General features: G+C 36.0%; 1 protein-coding gene across 1 annotated transcript in view; it reads right to left on the bottom strand.

Moving 5' to 3' along the window:
* Window positions 1-578: 578 nt before the first annotated feature.
* LOC145664436 (uncharacterized) overlaps window positions 579-20,322 on the bottom strand; it is a 169,899-nt gene continuing 150,155 nt past the window's right edge. The window contains exon 4 of the mRNA XM_081731118.1: window positions 579-1,005. The gene's annotated coding sequence lies outside the window, so the exon portion shown is untranslated. The remainder of the gene's footprint in view (window positions 1,006-20,322) is intronic.

The following is a 20,322-nucleotide window of genomic DNA, read 5'->3' as shown; positions in this document are numbered from 1 at the left end:
AGAATCCTCCTTGAGTGGTAAAATCTTCATTGATGTTAATTTACTTGAACTAAATACAGACAAAATTTACAAAAAAAAAAAAAAAACTTTCTCGCTTAAGTGTAGAGTCCACAGATAAACATATTTATGTTTTAAATGTTAATTTAATATTAAAATGTGATAAAAATCATTTCAATTAAACATTGATACTGTACTTGCAGCATTCACAGAATATGTGCTAATTTATTTGTCTGGATTAGTGTGTTGAAAACTGAAAAATGTAAAAAGTTGCGAAAAGTTAGTTGAGACCTCAAATCTAGAATATTGTACATAAATTTCCATTACGAAAACGCTTATTTAGAAAATATTACCTTTTTGTATTATTGAAATATCTTTAATTGGAGCAACAAATCTTTAAAATCGTTTAAAATTAATATATTTATAAACAACGGAATTAGCGTAACTTTCATGATCAATAATATGATATCTTTCTCCGTTTAGTACAAAAATGTTTCCTGGTTTTTATTGATATGAGATTTGTCTCAGGAAAACTTACTTTTCTAATGTTTGATATGAAATTACATGGTAAATATATAGTATTTCAGTTTTATAAAGTTTATTTGAATTTAACTGTCGAAAGTAATTTCAAAATACAAGGTATATGTTTTAGTAATTGAAGTAAGATTTCAGGTAACTACAGATCTAATGTCTCAATTGTAGCAAATATCATTTAGCAATTGTTTGTTACAACTCCTCAAAATGAGATTTGAAATGCAACATATATCTTTCATATATCCCAACAATACCCAAACAATGAGAATGTCGATTTAATATTTTTCAAGTATTGAGATAAGAATAACACTGGGTCTCGAAGACTCATATACATCAAAGAGTAAAGGCGGTTCTTCGGCTCTTCTTCACCAGTTTCATCACCAACTTGTAAGTAATCTAGTCAGAAAGTGGCTTCCTTTTGGTTTACTTTCTTGTCACATTAACTTGGGCATCAGTAGACCCGAATTAAGTTTGCTGAAAATTAAAAAAGAAAAAAAATCTTAAGTATCGATTTATATAAAATGTGTATATTAACATTATCATCACTGATGGAACATGATTGGAACATAGCACTCCAAACAAGGCATAGGGAATCAAAATAATATCAGTTCAACGAATAAGTTCCTCTTTGTTGGAGTATACCAAAGAAGGAATAGAGTGAGCTGGAAAAGAAATCAAATCTCCTTTTCTGGCGGCGGTATGTTGGTTACATCTGACTGATACCATAGCTACCACCAAAGATAAACTCTAATGGGACGGTGACTCACTTTGAATTTTTCCTGACCTATTTACTCTAACCAGCCTCATTGTAGATTTAGATAATTTTATAATGATCTATACATAGTTTTCTCTTATCGAATTAGCTTTATTGAATGAAGTCCTTGAGACAGCTTCGTCGCCATCTTAACTTGAACATGGTAAATAAATAAATAAATAAATAGCAGCAAAAGAAATAATAGCAAATGACCAATTCCATTTCAAATCGTCCAGGCAAACCACAATTGGTCCCCATCATAGTCTCAGATTTCATTTTTTTTTAATATGGGATCTACATGCAATATTATTAGACCTATATTTTTTCTTTTTGCTGAAAAAAATTTTTCTTCGACAAACAGCCTTCCAAAATGGCCGCCCTCCTCTCGGATTGCTCGAAAAACTGAAAAACATGTCAAATTAAAAGTTTTGTTGTAGAGAAACGAGTGTACTTAGTAACGTAATCGCAATAGCAGGAAGAGTATAAAGTTGTATGTTTCGTTGGAGGGCCAAAATTCGTCTATTGGTCCAATACGAATCGCGCAATTCACTCGCAATGTTGCCAACTTTGATGAAATTTTTGCTAACTTCAAACCTTTTTTTTCCTGTCCTCACGAGCAATATCAACCATCTGCTTCTAGCATCGAAATCTACTCCATAAGGTCTCTTGAAAATGTAAAGCACTTACGTTTCTGATTATTACATCCCACGTTATAGCATGATGAAAAGCTTAAAATTGCATTAAGACGCCATGTTTGGACGCCATTTTCTCAAAAACCCCACCTTTTAAAAATCTGAATTTTTTACATGTATTGGAGAAGTACCTAAGTAATTAAAATCCGTTAACCGTTCATGCGGTTGCAGCCCCTAACATTCACAATTAATTATTGAAATTTCGATTTTTGTACTTGCAATGTAAATATTTCCTATGGGTATTTAGATCCTATACACAAGGCGATTTGAAAGGGAGTATGAAAATTTTGAGAGTAGAATCCTGACATCAAATCCAGTAGAAAAGTTCCTATAAACATGAGTCGAATTCCGCTTCGTTTTCGAGTTACAGAGTTTCCAACTCGGGATCCAAAATCAGTTCGGAACAATAGAAAATGAAATATATATATTTCGCGTTAAATCAGAAACTGTGTTAAAGCTTTGATAAAGTTCAGAAAGTTGCTTTGTATCAATATGATGATTTTTACGTGCGTTGCAATTCAGTTGGCAGTGTTGCCAACTTGCTAGAACTTTTATTTGTTTTCAAAAGACACTACGTGGATTTTATTTGATATTTGGTATTCATTAGTGATTGCCAGCATCACATGAAGCATAATTTTCCCCACATTACATCAGTTTTCGAAAACTTACATGTATTTCATTAAAAGGTTTATCTCATGCGTTATTGATAGTTTGCAACATTACGTGTAAATTTCACTTGATGTATGCCATCATTAGTAAAACCAAAATGTTGAATAAAAACTACGTCTGTGTAAGTTGTAATAATATTAATAATAATAATAATAATAATAATAATAAAGATGAAGAAGAAAAATATTTTTTATTATCGCAAAACCTCTCGCAACTCCATGCATCAAGTTCGAACTTAATCAAGAAGTTCTGCTGCAACCACGAAACAGTTTATTACGAGATTCGGTGTCGTGAACATCGTCCTAGTGTTCTCTGGAACCATGAAAATTGTTTTCACTGGTAACATGACATTGTAGTGCACTAATTACAGTGTTTGTGTGAATAACAATGGGGAAGTCCTACACAGAGAAAAATCCGTTCTCCGTACAGCGGTATATTGTACAAATATACGGTATCCTCTTGCTTACTATAGAAATCAGTACGGAGTATACGTTATCCGTATGCTACATAGGCACTGCCCTTAGATGTTACATCATGCTGTTGCAGGATGTCTGACATCTAACAGTTTTCCGTATATCACATGTATATACTTACGTTACCTTCGCCAGCTATATGTTATATACGTCCATTTGTATCTGAGATCCTGACCGCCTACATTGTTTCATACAGAAAGTACGTATAGATGGAACACTTATACATAAAGTATTATAAAACATGCATTTTCAGTTATACGTCTGCTGTACGTTGTCCAAAAATAAAGGAATTACGCATGTAACCTATTTTTTTAAGTTACCGCCTACAATTTTTTTCTCAGTGTATTACAGTAAGGACCGTATTAAATGTGTTGATGATTCTAAAAGGCATAAGATAATTGTGTACAGAAAGAATTCTTGACAAACATTTTATCTTGCGGTAAAATATATGTATTGCGTACAGCGCGTCTGCCAAAACGTAGTATTAGGAGAGGATGATTATTCGTATAAAGGGTGCTTTGAATATTTACCGTGAACAACGTGAATGTGTGTGATATATTGGTGATCACGAAAGAAGATTTAAATATGAAATTTTGCACCAGCAAGATAAAGAATTTGTTCCTCTGAATGTAGATTTGGAAACCATTAACCAGATAGTTGACATGCTAAACATGAATGTGTCCCCATTAAAACGGCCGTTATCGGTGAAACCTAGACTACGGTGAAGGATTCACATCTCAAAATTTTTCATACTGCCTTTCAAATCGCGTTGTGTACAAGACACAAATAATCATCCTCCCCTAATAGTACGTTTGGGCTGACACGCTGTACGCAATCCATATATTTTACCGCAAGATAAATTTTTTGTCTAGAATTCTTTCTGTGCACAATCACCTTACGGCCAGCATAATCAACACATTTAATACGGTCCTTACTGTAATAGGACTTCCCCATTGTTATTCACACAAACACTTAACTAGTGCACTACAATGTCATGCTACCAGTGTAAACAATTTTTCATGGTTTCAGAGAACACTAGGACGATGTTCACGACGCCGAATCACACAAACTATCAATAACGCACGAGATAAAACCTTTTAATGAAATACATGTAAGTTTTCGAAAACTGTGGTGATGTGAGGGAAAATTGTGCTTCGTGTGATGTTGGCAATCCTAATAAATACCAAATATCAAATAAAATCCACGTAGTGTCTTTTGAAAACAAATAAAAGTTCTAGCAAGTTGGCAACACTGCCAACTGAATTGCAACGCTCATAAAAATCATCATATTGATACAAAGCAACTTTCTGAACTTTATCAAAGCTTTAACACACAGTTTCTGATTTAACGCGAAATATATATTTCATTTTCTATTGTTCCGAACCGATTTTGGATCCCGAGTTGGAAACCCTGTAACTCGAAAACGAAGCGGAATTCGACTCATGTTTATAGGAACTTTTCTACTGGATTTGATGTCAGGATTCTACTCTCAAAATTTTCATACTCCCTTTCAAATCGCTTTGTGTATAGGACCTAAATGCCCATAGGAAATATTTACATTGCAAGTACAAAAATCGAAATTTCAATAATTAATTGTGAATGTTAGGGGCTGCAGCCGCATGAACGGTTAACGGATTTTAATACTTTACTTCTCCAATACATGTAAAAAATTCAGATTTTTAAAAGGTGGGGTTTTTGAGAAAATGGCGTCCAAACATGGCGTCTTAATGCAATTTTAAGCTTTTCATCATGCTATAACGTGGGATGTAATAATCAGAAACGTAAGTCCTTTACATTTTCAAGAGACCTTATGGAGTAGATTTCGATGCTAGAAGCAGATGGTTGATATTGCTCGTGAGGACAGGAAAAAAAAGGTTTGAAGTTAGCAAAAATTTCATCAAAGTTGGCAACATTGCGAGTGAATTGCGCGATTCGTATTGGACCAATAGACGAATTTTGGCCCTCCAACGAAACATACAACTTTATACTCTTCCTGCTATTGCGATTACGTTACTAAGTACACTCGTTTCTCTACAATAAAATGTTTAATTTGACATGTTTTTCAGTTTTTCGAGCAATCCGAGAGGAGGGCGGCCATTTTGGAAGGCTGTTTGTCGAAGAAAAAAAATTTTTCAGCAAAAAGAAAAAATATGGGTCTAATAATTTTGTATGTAGTTTCTTATTTTAAAAAATGAACTAAATCTGAGACAGTCGTGTGGACCACCCTGGACGATTTGAAATGGAATCACTCAAATGGAACTTGAATAACAATATAGCGAAACGAAAGAACTTGGCCCAAGTAACAGTTTCAAAATAGCTACATAAGTGGCTTTAAAATTAGGATAATAATTTGTCACTTGAAATAATAGTATCACTCCAAAACAATATCTTACTTGAAAATATTGTCATACTTTTCAGAAATTCAGCCTAACTCTTCTCGTAGGTAGTTGTTATAAGCCGAGGATTGAGCGTAGCATTACGCACTTAGGAGATCTGTGGAATCATGCTACTTAAGGGAATGGACAAAATTTTCATCTTTTGAAGGGCAGGATTCCACAAATTATTTTGAGTAGTTCCATTGAATGCTTCTGCACTCTCGAACTACATCACGTGCTTCTGTCTACAGTGTTACTGGGCTATTAGTTTATTCACCGTGAACAGTAGCAGTTCATTGCTTACTGAGTTAGCTTGTATTCCACACTTAGGGGGTCTAGTTGTTTTTCTCTGTTGTCTTAACCAGGGTTGTGAATCCACACTAAATCGACAAAGTAGCAGCACTTCGGTTCTTAGTACGCTAGCCTATCAAGTCGCTAACATACTTTATTATTGTGCTGGCGAAGTGCTGTACTTCGGTCAGTATATATATACACTTTCAACCTCTTTTGTGCGTCCTCCATGCAGTGATGGAATTTTTCCGATTCATAAAAACATACTCCACTTATTCCTACATCGTTGTATAGCCGTGATGTGAGGTGGAAAATTTTCTTCTATACTTTTTCGGAAAATTTTCCGTTCTTAACATATCAGTGTTCAAGTAACAATTCCTCAGTATTCATAAGTTGATTAAATTCATGTATAGAAATGTTAAAAATTGAAAGATTGTTTAAAGAATCTGAAAATTTTCATGGCTTAGACAATTTTTCAGTACTATGTAGGAACAAGTGAAACAGTTTTTCATGAATCGAAGAATTGTCTGTCCTGCACAATAAAAATTTTCCGGAAAATTTTCCGATTCATAAAAACATACTCCACTTATTCCTACATCGTTGTTTAGCCGTGATGTGAGATGGAAAATTTTCTTCTATATTTTTCCGGAAATTTTTCCGTTCTTAACAAATATCAGTGATCAAGTAACAGTTCCTCAGTATTCATAAATTTGATTAAAAATGTTAAAAAGTGAAAGATCGTTTAAAGAATCTGAAAATTTTCATGGCTCACGCAATTTTCAGTACTATATAGGAACAAGTGAAACAATGTTTCATAAATCGAAACATTTTGTGTCTTGTATGGAAAAATTTTCATCACGATGTAGAAACAACTGAAAACACTTCTTATAATCCGGACAGTTTTGGATATTATGTATAGTGATGTTAGGTGGAAATTTTCCACTATATTTAACTGCACACTGAGATATACAATTCCTGTAGAGGTAAATTAGATAGCGACAAATTATAATATTCCAATTAGATTTCGGGAACCAGAAAATTTTCTATTTCAAGTTGGGAAGTAAAAATTTACATAGTGTTTCTCTCTTTCTCTCTCTATCATATCTACTTATTTATAAATGTTGCAGAATGTAAATGTATAAAAGTAGTAAAGCTATGAGAAAACCGTCGTATGCGTATTAAACTGACGAAATCTAATATTGTAAGATCAAAGGTGGATTCTGAGGGAAGAACGCATTGAAGTTTTTGAAACATTCTTGAAATGAAGAATCGTTAGATTTTCACTTCATGAAACTTTTTAAGACAATATTTATTACCAACAAATTTTACGGCTAAACAACGATGTAGGAATACGTGGAGTATGTTTTTATGAATCGGAAAACATTCATGACTTCTAATAAATTGAAATTTTAAATAATAGAATGGGATATTTGTACTCTACGAACTTATGTTCTCTGCACTTTGCATACACACACACACACAGAGAGAGAGAGGTGTTGAATTGAGTTGATTTTGAATTTAACGTCTCTTTCAGCAGCGAGACTATATAAGACGGGACCAACTGATTAACGTGAAATCCGAACTACATGAGCTCCCGCTGGGAATCGAAGCCAGGACTTACATGCCAAAGGCGCGTATGCTAACCGCTTAGCAACGAAGGAGCCCGCAGATGAAGAGAGAGAGAGGAACACTGTGTAAAAGTTTACTTCCCAACTTGAAATATTAGAAAATTTTCCGGTTCCCGAAAGCTAATTGGAAAATTATAATTTGTTGCTGACTGACTTTCCTCTACAGAAATTCAATTTGGTAGCTGAATGTGCAGTTAAATAGAGTGGAAAATTTTCCACCTAACATCACTATCATAATATCCAAAATTGTCCGGCTTATGAAAAGTTTCTACCACTTATTTCTACATCGCGATGAAAATTTTCCGATCTATGAAAATTCCTTTCACTTGTTTCTACAGAGCAATAAAACTTTCCGATTCACAAAAAGTTGTTTTACTTTTTGCTTCAAAATGATGAAAATTTTCCGACTCATAAACAGTTCTTCAATTTTTCCATATAAACCAGAAAATATTTCGATTCATGAGAAATTGTTTAATTTGTTCCTACATACTACTGAAAATTGTCTGAGCAATGAAAATTTTCAGATTCTTTAAACGATCTTTCACTTTTTTACATTTCTGTACATGAATTCAACCAATTTTATGATTGCTGAGGAATTGTTACTTGATTACTGATATTTTCTTAGAATGGAAAATTTTCCGCGGAAAATTTTCCACCTCACATCACTACCTCCATGTCCCAATACAGGATCCAGCGGTCGCCAAAAGACTAACTCTAAAATAGTCACTGGAGTACTACCGAACGTGACATTGAAGTACGCTTACAACATCGCCGCAATTCCACTGTCTCGATCCCAAAAAAAATTCCCAGAAAGTACTTCGTCAGTGTGCTCGGTGAGAATATCTATCACATAACACCTACAGAAAATAACATCATTTTGAAAACTGCGAATCCTATGTTTTATAATCATCTCTACACGACGAACTCCCCTTCTTTAAGCTATCATTCGTGGATTCGATCTCGCATATTCCGAGAAAGAAATCCTTGAAAAAATTCCAAGCCGATAACATCCACCCATTGAAACTCTTTCTTATTAAGAACAACACTGCTCCTATATACGATATGACTCCTGACAGATAATTCCGAGTTGATAGATGATTTCTTGGAGAATGGGATTTGCATTTATCGTCGCTATCACCATGTAGAACCCTGTTGCACACCGCTTTGAATGTCTCTTCGCTGCGCTAAATGTCTTCAATATAATTATCATTCTACATATAAATGTACAGGCCAGGTTATTTGTTCTCGTTGTCAAGGTCCTCATACTGTTAAAAACTGTACACAGTTAAATCAACAACCTATTTGTAATACTTGTGATGTCTCACATCTTACTTATTCTTACAAGTGCACCAACAGTAAACTAAAACCAATCCTGGTAACGAGGAAACTGTCCCAAGTGTAACCAACCGATTTGGCTGGAGTCCGGATATGTGTTACGGGAGACCAAAGTAGGAGACACGTATTTTGGCGTTTGGGCCCATACGCAGAAATTTCCGAAATACAGGGCCCAAAAGTGGCCCTACATGCTATAAGTAGGAAGCGAATGACGTTACTTGTACACAACCGATTTGGCTGGGGTCCTAATATGTGTTAAGGGAGACCAAAGTAGGAGACATGTATTTTAGCGTTTGGGCTCATACGCAGAAATTTCCGAAATACGGGGCCCCAAAGTGTCCCTACAAGCTATAACTAGGAAGCGAATGACGTTACTTGTACACAACCGATTTAGCTGGGGTCCGGATATGTGTTACGGGAGATCAAAGTAGGAGACACGTATTTTGGCGTTTGGGCCCATACGCAGAAATTTCCGAAATACGGGGCCCCAAAGTGCTCTACATGCTATAGCTAGGAACCGAATGACGTTACTTGTACACAACCGATTCGGCTGGGGTCCGGATATGTGTTACGGGAAAGCAAAGTAGGAGACATATATTTTGGCTCATACGCAGAAATTTCCGAAATACGGGGCCACAAAGTCTCCCTACATGCTATAACTAGGAAGCGAATAACGTTACTTGTGCACAACCGATTTGGCTGGGGTCCGGATATGTGTTACGGGAGACCAAAGTAGGAGACACATATTTTGGCGTTTGGGCCCATACGCAGAAATTTCCGAAATATGGGGCCCCAAAGTGTGTCTACATGCTATAACTAGGAAAGCGAATGACGTTATTTGTAGACAGCCGATTTGGCTGGGGTTCAGATATTTGTTACAGGAGACCAAAGTAGGAGACACGCATTTTGGCGTTTGGGCCCATACGCAGAAATTTGAGAAATACGGGGTCCCAAAGTGGCACTACATGCTATAACTAGGATCAAATGACGTTACTTGTACACAACCGATTTCGCTTGGGTCCGGATGTGTTGCGGAAGACCAAAGTAGAAGACACGTATTTTGGCGTTTGGGCCCATACGCAGAACTTTCCGAAATACGGGGCCCCAAAGTGGCCCTACATGCCATAACTAGGAAGCAAGTGACGTTACTGGTACAGAATGTGTGCTTGGGTTGGAATATGTTGCAATATATCCAAAACTATGAGACTTTGTCCCACAAAAAGGAATGTCGAGTATACAGGGTCCCATATTGCTAGATTTTCAATAAGGCCATGAAGTTGGCATATGTAGTACCCATGCAATTCTGAACAGATTTTCAACTGGCACGAGCCGTCGAGGGGGGATCTGCTGACCACGAGGATACCAAGGGAACGAAAGAATGTTTGGGTTTTTCGCTTGTATTTGTATGGCTAGGATGTGTGGAAACTGGGGTGGAACACTTTTGTGCAAGAGAGTGAACATTCATATTTAATCGATACGGCGTGTGTTGTCAGGAAACCGGGCAGAGTGGGGGAATTAAAGTTTGCCGGCCTGTCAGGTTTGGTCGGAAGAAAAACTACATCTCTTCGACTTGGGCTTATAATAGCCATATCCGGACCCCAGCCAAATCGGTTGTCTACAAATAACGTCATTCGCTTCCCAGTTATAGCATGCAGAGCCAGTTTGGGGCTCCATATTTCGAAAATTTCTGCGTATCGGCCCAAGCGCCAAAATACGTAACTCCTACTTTGGTCTCCCGTAACACATATTCGGACCCCAGACAAATCGGTTGTGTACAAGTAACGTCATTCGCTTCCTAGTTATAGCATGTAGTGCCACTTTGGGACCCCGTATTTCGGAAATTTCTGCGTATGGGCCCAAACGACAAAATACGATCTCCTACTTTGGTCTCTCGTAACACATATCCGGACCCCAGCCAAATCGGTTGTGTACAAGTAACGTCATTCTCTTCCTAGTTACAGCATGTAGGGCCACTTTGGGACCCCGTATTTCTCAAATTTCTGCGTATGGGCCCAAACGCCAAAATATGTGTCTCCTACTTTGGTCTCCTGTAACACATATCCGGACCCCAGCCAAATCGGTTGTGTACAAGTAACGTCATTTGCTTCCTAGTTATAGCATGTAGGGCCACTTTGGGGCCCGGTATTTCGGAAATTTCTGCGTATGGACCCAAACGCCAAGATACGTGTCTCCTACTTTGGTCTCCCGTAACACATATCGGGACCCCAGCCAAATCGGTTGTTTACACTTGGGACCGTTTCCTCGTTAGAAGTGCCATAAAACTAACATCCAGATGTTGTAATCTATGGGATGTGTAGTGGAAAGCAGAACAAAATTACATTTCTTTTCTTTGCTAGATTTGATCAGTTATAAGCTCTTGATATGTTAATTGTGACCGACTAATAGAAGTAGCACAGGTTCCTCAGAAGTAGGATTTGCGAACTCCAAACATTTATTAAACCAAACCAAAAATTTTCCTTACTTATCCAGCCACTCTCGTGATGCACAACAAATAAACCAAGAGGTGCATCATCCATCAACATATGATTTTCCCTTTTCATAGGAAAACAAACATGGCAGGCACAAAATTACCAGTCGCGTTTATACATATTTTTGTAGTCACTAAAATCCCTTTTTCAGATGATGTCAAAGCACCTGCTTTTTTTGTGTGTGTGTGTGTGTGTTTTTTTTTCACAAAGAGCGCAAGCAGTTTAGACGGCTTATTGGGTACCATCCTGATGACTGTTTCGTTAACATTATAATAAATATCATTCGGAGTGAAATGATATTGTTCATAAAAAGACTCCAATAGATCAAAAACTTTGACAGTTTCACGCGAAGAAAGGTTAGGGTGCCTCAGAGAAAACCCTAAGCCAGTGTTTTCCAGCAATCTTCTTGTCCCTGTTAAACGAGTGGGAAATACGGTTCGCTTCAGTTAACTCGAACGCAAGAGAACGTAAATCTGTTAGTGACAGGCCAAAAAGTCTTTCTTCTAGTGTTAGTATGTGCTGGACTCGAATACGCAGCCTCAAGCGGACTGTAATACGCGAACTACAAGTAAATTGTAATGATGTTATATGCAGTGGCGAAGGATGGTAGTTTCAAGAGGGTAGGCCCAATGTTCTACTACTACTACTAATAATAATAACGATAATAATAATAATTATAATAATATGAAACAGGTTAGACAAATATTTTACTACAGAAATACAAGAAGACGAATTCACATAAATTTAATGCAATTGTAGTTCATCGACAGCACTTATTCAATCCGGATCTCAATTTTCATAATGAAATTGACGTATGTGACTCATAGATGATCTTAATTCGCCATAATGCAATTTAATTGTTTTAATTGGCGTGATCGGGTGGGGAAGATGGACTATCACATTGTCTGCGCTTCACAAGAAACATATGTTGTTTAGTCTACATGTACTGAAACAAACTCTGCTTGTAAAATTTTGTCTTTAATTATATTGTTCAAAATACATGACAAGCATTCAATCCAAAGGCGTATTTAGGGGGACTTCCGGGCTTAAGCTCCCCCCCGAAATCTTACTTACTATAGTAAAGAATATGAAATATCTTGCTGAATTTTCACATTTTCAGGCAAAGCCCCCCCTGAAAGTTAGCAAAGCCCCTCCCGAAACAAAATCGTAAATACGCCACTGACTCAATCAAGATATTTTGTGGGTCACTTAATTCGACTTTAAAAACAGAATCAGACTTAAATATTTTTATACGCTGCTCCTTATTTCAACAACTACAAATATATATATATTTGTACCAATGCATGCAGAACTCTCTTGCCCTCTGTTTGTTCTATTTTCAACACAGGCGTTAGTGTTCGTTCCTTAATAACACATTAATTTTCAAAAGACCATTGACATAGAAGGTTCTTTAATAGGAATTATATTACGTATATTCATATTCTCCATTTACCGACATTTTTTCCCATTCACTTTTGCAAATGTAAGAAAAAAATCACTCACAATATCTCAAAAACACACTCTCTTTCTAATGAACTCAACGAGCCTGATTTCGTACAGGTTTGCCCTAACGCAATGGAATAAAGGGGCATTAGCTCGCGATAATTGGCGTAGCGCCTTTAGAATTTCTTGTTCCAGTTTTTGCGTTGCGTTAGAGTCCGCAAAATTAAGCAAAGTTGGAACGGAATGGAGCCCACGTTATCTTGCTCTTTATTTGTTTGATATATCGAATCGAAATCGAAGGTCTGGAGAGAAACTGGTAGGTAGAAACGAAAGTCGATAAACGCTGAGGCCGGTCTCTTTCGCAGGTTATACGCTGGTGAAGAAAACGTCATTTGCAACACGTTCTCTCGCGGGATTTTCTGAGTAGCTTGGCGGTAGTTCTACTGCCGCCTGAGACACTGCTCGGTGAGCCTCCCAGCAGTGCTGCCAACCATGATTTTTTATCGAACATTTTTTTTCAACTTAGAGAATATTATGCATTCTGTGCAAGGAAAATGAATTAATTATAAATTATAATTTCTGAAAGTAAAGGGTAGGCCGGGCCTCAGGGCCTCTTACCACCCTTCGCCACTGGTTATGTGTCGTCTAAAATGGGGACGTCCCCAATTTGTACTACCTTCTATGTCCCCATTTTGGCAGAATGTGACATACATGGAAAAACGTTGCTTCCTTATGCTCATAGGTTATATAACCAAATAAGTGAAACATGTAAACACTAGCGTAAATCTAATGAATACATTAGTGTATTTACCAAATTTATTACTACATGTAATCAGGGAGTAAGTCAAATAGTAGAACTGCGACGCATCGAAAAATATTTCGCCAAAAACTTCAAAGCAATACACATCCACAGTAACTGTACAGTGATGTTTTTATTCCTGCCCAAAATGGTGTAATCGTTGTCTTGAACAATAATGCATAGCCTTGCCGCTGTAAGCAGCGCCATTCATGTAGAAACATCATGTCCCCGTTTGAACCGCCGTCCCCGTTTTATACAACTCTCCCCTACACAGGGTACATCATCGTCATCCAAAATAACTGACAAATTATCTAAAATAAATTCGCCATTGACCGACAAAATACGTGCTGCAAAAGGAACGTTAGCCTATCATACCATTGTACATCACAATAGTTACAATATAATGGATTGTTTTTCGAAATTACCAGCAAAAATATTTCCAGATTGTGAAATAGCGAAAAAAAATGTGTGCGCGATCAAAGTGCAAGGCCATTATTAACAGTGTGATTGGTTCTGAGTCTGTGCAGAGTTGTGTTAGAAAAACCGAGAACATGTCTTGCATTGGCGCCAGTACAGATGGGAGTAATCACGGAATCGAAAATGTTTCAAATAGTCAGTGTGCGAATTAGATAATTTATATTGGGAGGATAAAATTAGCAAACAGGACGTAGTGTCTGAAGGTGTAATATTTCAAAATGAGCCAATAATGCCTTATTCCCTCTCCCCCATGCACACACAAATATATGACATCTGTAATAAATAAGAGATTTGAAAATTCAATAAGTTTACCGACAGTAACTACCGACAAAATTTACCGACCGATATAATGTATATATTGTCTGACTTCACACACCGCACCTAACCTTTCTGAATATGTTTAAATGTTGTACTCACCCTTGTGCTCGTAACTCTCTAAGGTTCATTTACTTAATAATTTGACCCGAGCTATAACCACAATCACAAGCATATATCAATTTTTCCACTTGTATTGAAATCTTCCACTTTGCGTTCTTATACACAGCTTTGCAAAAGAAAACTTACTTCAGTATTATGAAAACAGCTAAAATTATAAGTTAAACCAGAAACTTTTTTTTTTTTTTTTTTTTTTTTTTAATTCTACGGATTAGCTCATCATACGAGAAATGGATTGTTGCAGGTCCCGATTTCTGGCATCAGGTTCAAATCAAAGACTAAATATTTAAAAATTCTCAATTCAAATTTCGAGTTCGCGCTTCTTTTTTTTTTTTTTTTTTTTCTTTCTTCAAATATTGATTCTGTGACTAAGCTCAGGAAGTAAACGCTTACAAGTACTTTACTGTTAGGCTACAGCTGAGTTGATTCACTATGTGCAACGTTATCAAATAAAATATAACCTATACATTGAAGTTTTCCAGACAGCAAACTGTACAGCGAAAAGAAAGATGGAAAAATAAAGGGTTAACTTTAAAAAGCCCGCTTCAGTTGAAGTGCTTATACAGAAACGGACAATGACACGGAGAATCAGTTGTATTAACAAATGCTGAAACAGATCTTCAATTATTCGCTTACTCATCTTCACTAACGTGTCTGCTTACTAGCGACGCATCCCCAGCGTGCACGTTAGCATACAACCACGAGAGAATATATAATTCAAATTTTGAGTACAGTTTCAAAAGTTGATTTCCTTAAACTGTAAAAGGCAATGATGCCCAGGCAATAATAGTCCACTTATGTTCTATTAAGTCCGCTTGTTCTACTGTATTTATTGGATACTATGCAAACTGCTAGTTAATCATAGCCCTTCATAAATGGTGTATTTCTTCACCTGACGAAGAACTTGACAACATGAATCTAAAAATTAGTCACACTACTGACGATTGTGAGTTTCCATTCTAAAAAAACAAACAAAAAAGCTGCATTTAATGCGGGTAGAGTCTAGTACCCAAAATGAAAAAATGGGTAACATTTGAAATGAAAAAATCGGTAACATTTGATGTTATACTAAGCATAGTTTAAGGGGGAGTAGTATGGGCCCCACTTAATCGAAGTTTGGACTTTGACCCCTACCTTTGTGATGTCATAGGTCAAAGGTCAATGCCCTTGGCCCGGAGTAAATGACCTAGGGGTACTTAGGACCACCCCCTCTAAATTTAGACAGGGGTACATAGGACCACCCCCTTAAATTTTGAAAATTGCCAGATCTAAATATTGGGTATGGTAGCTTAGGACAAGGGTATGTACCTCGATCAGTATTGGCGGTACATGTCGTTCCCTTTTATGGGTAAAAAATTGCCAAAAATTAAATTTCTGGTTTTTTGACCTAAATTATACCCTTTGATGAGGTCTTATTACACTACATAGATGTATGGGCGTATACAGGGATCCATTACCTTTCAGAAGGTATGGGTACATTAATTCACCCCTTTAAAAATTTGGGAGGGGTACGTGGCCCACCCCTTAAATTTTGGAAAATGTCAAATTTAAACATTTGGTATTATAGTACTGGACCCTAATATGTATCACCATAAATTTAGGTAGACCACCTCGTTCCCTTTAAGGGGTACAAAATTGCGAAAACATAAACGTAAGCAATACGTATTACCACGTGTTTGGTTTCGACCTAAGTTATCCCCTTTGATGAGGTCCTATTACCTTATATAGTTATATGGTAATGTATATTGGTCCATTTCCTATCATAAGACATGGGTATATTGATGCACCCCTTTAAAAATTTTGGGAGGGGTACCTTGGCCCATCCCTTCAATTTTGGAAATTGTCAAAATTAAGCATTTTGTATCATAGTACTGGACCCTAATATGTATCATGATAAATTTGGGTGGTCCACCTTGTTCCCTTTTAGGGGTACAAAATTGTCAAAATATGAACGTAAGCAATACGTTGTACCACGTGTTTGGTTTTTGACCTAATTTATCCCCTTTGATGAGGTCTCTTACCCTATATAGTTATATGGTCATGTATATGGGTCAATTTCCTATCATAAGTCATGGGTATATTAGTGCACCCCTTTAAAATTTTGGGAGAGGTACATTGGCTCACCCCTTCAAATTTGGAAATTTTCCAATTTAAGCATTCGGTATCATAGTACAGGGCCTCAACATGTATCCGGATAAATTAGGGTGGTCCACCTAGTTCCCCTTCGTGGGTAAAAAATTGCCAAAATATAAACATAAGCAATATGTTGTAACATGTGTTTGGCTTTAGGCTCAATTCATCCCCTTTGATGAGGTCCTATTACCTTATATAGTTATATAGTCATGTATAGGGGATTAATTTCCTATCATAAGGTTTGGGTGCATTGATACACCCCTTTAAAAATTTGGAAGGGGGCTATCCTTAAATTTTGGAAATGGTTTAATATAAGCATTTGGTATTATAGTATAGGACATCAATATGTATCACTATAAATTTGGGTGATCCACCTCGTTCCGTTTTATGGGTAAAGAACTACCAAAAATCAAATTTCGGAGGTTATTGACCCCGTTTGATGAGGTCTTATTACCTTATATGATTATATGGGCATTATAGGGGTCTATTCTATTTTTTTAAGATATAGATACATTGGTGCATCCGTTGAAAAATTTGAAGGAATACACTGGCCCGCCACCTTAAATTTTGGAGATTGCCAAATGTAAACACTTAATATAGTACTATAGGACCCTAATATGTATTAGTATAAATTTGGGTGGTCCCTTTTGTTCCCTTTTATGGATAAAAAGTGTTAAAAATTCAAATTTTGGAGGTTATTGACCCCTTTGATGCGGTTTTATTACCTTATATGAATATATGAATGTGTTCAGGGGTCTATTTTATTTCTTAAGATATAGGTTCATCGATGCTTCCATTTTAAAATTTGGCAGAGGTACATTGGCTCAACCTTAAAGTTAGGAAATTGCCCAATTTGCTATAATAAATTTCATTTCCTTTCATGGGTAAAATAGATTCATCGATGTTTCCATTTTAAAATTTGGCAAAGGCACATTGGCTCATCCTTAAAGTTAGGAAATTGCCCAATTTGGTATATTAAATTTCGTTTCCTTTCATGGGTAAAAAAATTGTCAAAAATGTAAATGAGCCCTTTGATAAGGATGAGTTAGTAAAGAGGTTTATTACCTTTATATTTTTATATTCCCTTTTAAATTGTGTTGGGGTACATAGAATAATTTCTTAAATTTGGGAATTATCAAATAACAAGTAGGTGTCCCTCTTATGGACAAATATTCAAATTTTAAGGTTATTGACCTATTTTATCTTTCTTGATACGGCTTTGTTATTGAATGAGTACGTGATTTATTACTTTTTTCATAAGACATAGGTGTATTTGTGTACCAATCTTAAATTTTGGGAGGAGTACATTTCTTATTGTCAAATTAATAATTGGTAGTTCTTCTTAGAATTGGGTGGTATCTCATTCTTTGGGTAAATCATTATCAAATATTAGTATGATCACGTGGTCTGTTTTTTACCTATGATGGGATTAGGAGTCCAGGACATTGGTACATTGAAACTTTGTAGGATAATTTGAGAATTGTCAAAATGAAATTACGTTATTGGTTTTGATTATTCCAGCCAAATATAAACGTAAGCAACATGATGTATCATGTGATTGAATAGTGTACAGGGATTCATTTCCTTTTCAAAATTCGTGGAAGTTATCAAATAACACGTTTCTAGACAACAGTTGGTTCTGCTAAGATAAACAATTTACCTAATTGAGACCTAACTACAACATGTAATTATATGATTAATTCTAAGACTTAGGTATATCGAGAGAGGTATTCTTTAAATTTGGGAATTGTGATAAACAAAATTTTAGTATGAGGCGCGAAATTTGAAACAATATTTTGAACTTTAGTTAAGCTCATAATCTAAGATCATTGGTTGTGGTTGAATTAACCTTGAGTTTTCAGAAATCTGATAGGTACCTTATTGAATCTTATGACTCATAGACGAAAGGCAATACATGCTACAACACTTTGTAACGTAGTCACAAGGTGATATAATCTGACACTGGCAAAGTTATTGTTGATGCAATTTGATTGGCTGATCACTATCTTTCATGCAATCTGATTGGTTGATCACTATCTTTCGTGCAATCTGATTGGCTAATGATTTTCAAATCTTTATTGCATTCAGTTTTAAGTTTTGTTTAACATTTAAAAATCTTGTTTTTGTTCAACATTTTGTACTCACTGATAAATAGAGATGCAAAAAAGCCGGCTTTTTTGAATCGATGTTTTTTTTGCACATAAAAAGCCGACTTTTTTGGGAAAAAAACGTGAATTTTGGAAATTTTGGCTTTTTTCAGTTTCATGATTTTTCTATTTGAATAGCTTTCTTATAGTATACTCTAAAGTTAAATAAGATTTCATGACCTAATTACCATATTTCGCTCTGGAATTCACCATTATGATGGATGGAGCACATGTTTTATGAATAAAGTGAACGTACAATACGTAGTATTTGAGGGCAATTGTAGAGGATATTTAACTTTATTTTAACTTCTGAGTTATCGACATTTTTTCTTCTCTACGTCATTTCTTTTTAGTCATCCGTGTTTCATTTCTTAGAGATTAGTAGGCCTATTCTAGCTTCTAGCACATAAGTTAAGCTTATGTTTTTCAATATATCCGTCAGAGTGTACATTTGTCAGTATATCTCTCAGAGCATACTTCCACATTTTTGTTATACTGTATCTGTGCAATGATTTAGCAATAATCTTCCGGATACAACCTTGAATACAGTTTTATAGAAATAATCAGTAGCGGATTCAGAAAAGTATTTTGGGAGGTGTTTCTCTGCTTAATGTTTGGTTTTTCTAAAATTTCCTAATTTTTATTTGGGAGGAGCTTGAAGTTTATGAGTATAGGCATAACTAATATTTCGTTTTGTTTGTATTCACCAATAATCTTCCGGATACAACCTTGAAGACCATTTTATACTGATAATCAGTGGCGGATTTAGAAAAGTATTTTGGGAGGGTTTTTCCATATTAATGTTCAGTTTTTTCTAAAAATACCTAATTTTTATTTCAGGAGAGCTAGAAGTTTATGAGTAAAGGCATAACAAATATTTCGGTTGTTTTAGAAATTCCGTAATTTTGGGGTACAGGCTTCAATCTGTAAGACATCCCCACCCTAACCTCCTTCGCAAATCTTTCACTGCTGGTAATTAGTAATAACAACGATTTAAAAACGGTAAAGGAAATCGTCCAGGATTCACAGTACACGCACTATCTCTACATTCACAGATGGAATTAAGAAAAACTTTTGTCAAAATGCTCGAATTCGGGGTTGAATCCCGGACTTCCCGATAGAAGTGCAAAAACTAACCACTCATTCATGGTTGTTGTGCAGTTGTACTTAACTTAAATATATTCTCTCTCTCTGACTTATGGAATCCGAAGGTTCAATGCCGCATTCACAAAAGCTCTCCACTGACTTCTATCCTTAGCCAACAGGATCCAGTTTTTACTTTGTATTCCTATTTGTACGTATATTACTTTGTACTTCTATCTTTAATTTTCCTTATAGCGTACTCCGGAACAATACTGAATAATAATGGCGATAACGCATCTCATTGTTTCAGACCATTCTCGACGTGGAAGCTCATGGACAAGAATTTTTCTACTCGGACTTTACTCTGGGATTCATTTAAACACATTTTAATTAATCTAACTAGCTTTTTCGGTATTCCGAATTCTGTAAGAATTGTACAATACTTCCCTCCTATCCGAGTCGTAAACCCTTTTAAAGTCAATAAACAGCTGATGTACTGGGTATTCCCATTTCTTTTCGAGTATTTATCAAATAGTAAATATCTGGTCGATAGTTGATCGATTTCCCT

The sequence above is a fragment of the Thermobia domestica genome, chromosome 11 (assembly GCF_964235325.1).
Source record: "Thermobia domestica chromosome 11, izTheDome1.hap1.1, whole genome shotgun sequence".
In the NCBI taxonomy this organism is placed as follows: Eukaryota; Metazoa; Arthropoda; class Insecta; order Zygentoma; family Lepismatidae; genus Thermobia; species Thermobia domestica.
Note: the sequence above shows the minus strand (reverse complement) of the source record. Positions and strands in the feature narration are given on the sequence as shown.